At 40.4% G+C, this 4,663-nt stretch overlaps 1 protein-coding gene across 1 annotated transcript in view; it reads left to right on the top strand.

The window, feature by feature from the left end:
- The window catches only part of LOC118733906 (RNA-binding protein 33-like), a gene marked incomplete in the record, with an annotated part of 31,149 nt that overhangs the window by 24,909 nt on the left and 1,577 nt on the right, over positions 1-4,663 (top strand).

Raw genomic sequence — 4,663 nt, 5'->3', positions numbered from 1 at the left:
TTCGCCACTCGCTAACTGATGGCGAATCGATGACGGCTATTATAACATAAAATAATAGTAGTGTTATTATTATTATATTATTTGATTATTTGTAGTCTTGCATTTTATAATTCTTTTATGCCTTTACAGTGTCTAAATCTCGTTTTATTTTAATTTGGCTGTAAATTAAATTATATCCCGGGGTCTCGGGATCCCGAGGGCTTCTTCCCGGGATTTCGGGATTCAAAAAACATTTATACATTTTTGAACAAACCTGTTGTAAGGAAATCCGTATTAAAATAACGGATCGCCAAATTTTCATAAATTTGTAAATTATGTAGTTTAATTACTACAGTAAGGGCCAGTTTCTCTCTATCTGGTTTACATGTATGTAAATGTGTTTTCAAATGTTGTGTTTGAATCAACATCACAGTGCGCGACAACCCGTTTTTTCTCAGTGTTGCCTTTAGGGCCGTTTGCGCAATGTCTGGTTAATTCTAACTCCCAGTTAAATATCGGTTTCGACACCTAGCATATAGCATGTGATCGATAAAGCAGCCGATGTGCTTAACTGAACGGTGTACCTCCACTAGGCGTTAACTAGACATAGTGCAAACCGATTTTCCCGATTTTTTCTTAAGTTAAAAATGAGGGACCGGTTTTTTTTCAAATTCAGCCTTATCATGAGTTTCATTTTCCCTGCACCGGTTCACTTTTCACACTACATGGAGTATTTACTATGGGCGGAGTACAAATTTTCGGGTGAAGTTTTTTTCGGGCGAAACTCAGGAAAAGGCAGATTGTCTTTTTTCAAATAACTGTAGAACCGGCTTTCGAAAAAAGCAAATAATCGAACAACCAACCTTTAAGTCTCCATAAAATTTGGGTGTTTTCCCGAAGCTGTAAACATGTCAAGGACACTCAAATCATCACATGGCACCACAGGTTTTAACAAAAAAGGCCAGAACAGTCATAATCCTTATACACGTTGTATGTAGCGCGTACATATGTACATTGCGTAAATTTATAGGGAATGCAAGGTCAAGCATTTGTATGGCGGAAAACCAATCAGTGATGGGCATAGTGGGCCACATTGACCTTCGACGATTCAAAAAGTGTTTTTGGCATGCAAAAGCCGACAACAAAAACGCAATAAGACAAAATCGCAGAATTCAGCAATAGCAAACTGCACAAAAACAAAACAAAAAACATGAATGCAACGAATTCGATTTATTTGCGTCCAGATTCCATGAACTGATAGAATTCGTTTGCCGGATGATACAAATAGCCCAGTTTTCAATGATGTCGTCCAAAATATTTGCCATGCAGTAGGAACAACAAAAATAAATCTAAGATAGAATAGCTTCAGCAGCTGTAACGACCACAGCCGCCATTGAGGGCACGCAACATCGGCGTCAGCTTTGCATTTAGCTCTGAACCAACAAATTTTTTTTTAGTCCGCCAAACCTTTTTGTATGAGGTCTATTTTTTTTTTTTTGCAAATTGCTACCAAAGAGCCAACACGTGCGACATACTACACACTAGTAAGCTTCGTTATCAACATTTTGACGTTGGCGCTGCTCTGGTCGCGCGAGATTGTTACGCGTTGATAGAAAAAAATTGCAATGTCAGAGTAGAAATTGCAATTCACCTTTATTTGCCAAGGTATGTTGGAAGTACTTACATACGAATATAGCACACATTGATGATGTACATAGTATGTATAATATGTATATGATGTAAGAGAAATCGTATACTGGCCTTAAAATAGGATTAAAGAGAAGTATTAAAACATAAAAATTTGCCATGTACTTCCTGCGGTTACCCTTCTACAGAGCATCTACATACATACATATTATTGTATGTATAAAGGTCTGATTATGCATACTTCGCATAACTTCGCACAACTATTTGTACCAGTGCAAGAAAATGTGACGCAAAATCTAAACTTAAAAGATAGCTAAGTTTTTAAAAGTTCTGCAGATTTCTGGGTAATAAAATACATAAAAAATACACAAAAAGATCATACGAAATTACAGTTTGAAGGTTATGCGAGTTGTGCGAAGTTATGCGAAGTATGCATAATAAGACCATAATAATAGCCCATTTATCGGCGTCCGCAAAAGTTCATTAACCTTACTAAACTGTGAGGTTGACCGAGGACGAGGCCAAGGCAGGAAGAGTTGAAGGCTAAGGCAATATACGCAGCTGCTGTTAAGAGCAGCGACGAGCTTGTCAACCAGGTCAAGCGGACTGAGGAGGAGGAGAAAAGGTTGGCTTGAGTAATCAAGAAGTAGATTCACTACTATGCAGCGAGACCACAATTCTCAGCTAAAGATCCAAAGTTCGCAAACTTGAACGAAGAGCATATTGTGGCGGCGGTCTGTTAAAGAAGCAGAAATGTAGAAACGAGGCCAGAAAGCCAAACGTCCGAAAGAGCGGCGTTGGCCAATGCGATTGCTAAACGACGTCTCTTCGTGGCACTCATCGATCGCAGTAACCCGCTCGGACAAGTGAGCGAGAGGGGTTGAAGGCAGTGGAAATAAAGCTGGAAGAAGTCATATTCGCAAAAACCGATACAGGACCGAACGCACCCATGCCTATAAATATTTTTTTAACTTAATTTAATTTAATGTTTTAAAAATAAATATATATATATATATCTTTTTTATTTAAATTAATTTCTGGAAACTTACTTTTTTCTCCTTTTGATATAATTTTTGTTTGATTTTTAAAGAAGGACATATTTTTTTAATGTCTTTTAATTTTTAGAAACTAATTTTATTATTTCTCACACTCTATAAATCAGTCATCATGCCTGTGCTGGTGTATGGTGCGGAGGCATAGACAATGAAAACATCTGATGAAGCGGCGCTTGGAGTTTGCGATGGCGTATACCGCAGACGATTTAAGAATGAGCTGTATGAGCTTTACAACGATATAGACATAGTGCAGCGATTTAAAATTCAGCGGCTCCGCTGGCTTGGCCATGTCGTTCGAATGGACAGAAACGCTCCTGATCTGAAATTATTCAACGTGGGCCGCGATGGTGGTAACAGAGGAAGAGGAAGGCCTCCTCTGCGCTGGAAATACCAGGTAGAGAAGGGCTTGGCTTCTCTTGGCATTTCCAGTTGGGCTCAGTTGGCAAGACAAATTACTGGCGTGCTGTTTTGGACTCGGTCAAAATCGCTTAGGCGGTTACAGCGCCAATAAAGAAGAAAAAGAAATAAGATAATCTGATAAATTCATCTATTGTTCGAATTTCCCCTAAAATGATTTTATTTAGCTTTATACTTACTCATGGCATACATACATACATTTGTATGTACTAACGTCTGTATTTATTTAGCTGTAACCTTAGAAAATTTTAATAATTGTGTAGGTGATAATATAAAAATTTCGGGTTTTAAATATTAATTTCTACTTAGTAAGTATAGATAGTTTGATGAGGAATTAGAACCCATCATTCTCAAACCTAATTAATGAGAATGTCTTCCGAGCACAAAGCTTCTACTCTCGGAACCATAGCAGTAGGATGAACATCAACATCATCAACACGAAATTGGTCTGCTGAGTCTTATCGGCAGAAGACTTGCTAAATATACTTTTTTTCTTGGACAACCAAGATGAGTCTTCCGTTGGCTGAGCAGGCGGTATGGTTGGAGTTGGAAAGGCGAGCTGGCCAGGTTGAATAGGTGTGCCACCAATTGCCGCCGCAGGTTGGGCAGCTGGTGCATGCCACGCAGGTGCTACACCTGGCTGAGCAGGCACTTGCACATGTGATGAAAAGTCTGTTACTACCGGTTGCTGCTGTGAAGCTATCGGAGCTGGTAGCTGAATAAAAAAAAAATAATGAAACTTATTAAAAAGAATAAACGAAATAGTTGACTTACTTCAGCTTGTGCCGCAGAAGCTGGCGCTGTTTGACCAGCAGAATATTGGGCCGGCTGTTGTGGTGGGTACTGTTGTTGTGATGGTGCATGCGGTTGGTCGACAGATGTTTTAATATTTAAGAAAGAATCTTGAATACCACTCGATTGCGGATTTTGGGTAACTTTCGGTGGCTGCTGTTCTTCATTAGAATTATGTGGGCCAAGCTTTTCAATAAGCGTGCGAAATAGTGATCGATCTGCTGGTTGTTGTGTGGGCTGTGACTCTGAAACATTTTCAATGGCTGGATGTGCCGGTTGAGAATGTTCAGGCTGAGTTGGTTTTTGCGCGGCTGCTTGCGAAGGCTGTGGCTGTGCGGATTCAGGAAGATGTGCCAGCGGAGGATATAAGAATTGAGTTTGACCGGGTTGAGCAGTATGATGTCCAGCTGATTGTTCATCATGAGAATTGTCAGGTTGAAGTGATGGATATGTAGCTGGTTGCACAGGCGCAGGCGCGGGAAGATATGGCATGACAGGCTGTTGGAAATAAGGAGAATACTGACCGGCTGAATGTGCAGGCTGAGCATAAGGTTGTGCTAGCCTAGGATCCCAACCGTATGGATGTTGCTCTACGGCTGGTTGTTGAACGGGCGCTGGAAGTTGCGGTGGGGCAGGCAGTGGGAATTGTGATTGCACAGGTTGTCCATGTTGAACAGAAGATTGATCGACTGGATACGAATAGCTAGGCTGCCAAGCTTGCGCTTGTTGTTGTATGGCCGGTTGCGGTTGCTGTTGTATGGCAGGATATGAGA

This window comes from Rhagoletis pomonella, unplaced genomic scaffold (genome assembly GCF_013731165.1).
Source record: "Rhagoletis pomonella isolate Grant_MI unplaced genomic scaffold, Rhpom_1.0 Rhpom_scaffold_00002, whole genome shotgun sequence".
NCBI lineage: Eukaryota > Metazoa > Arthropoda > Insecta > Diptera > Tephritidae > Rhagoletis > Rhagoletis pomonella.
This window is presented reverse-complemented; position numbering and strand designations above follow the sequence as displayed.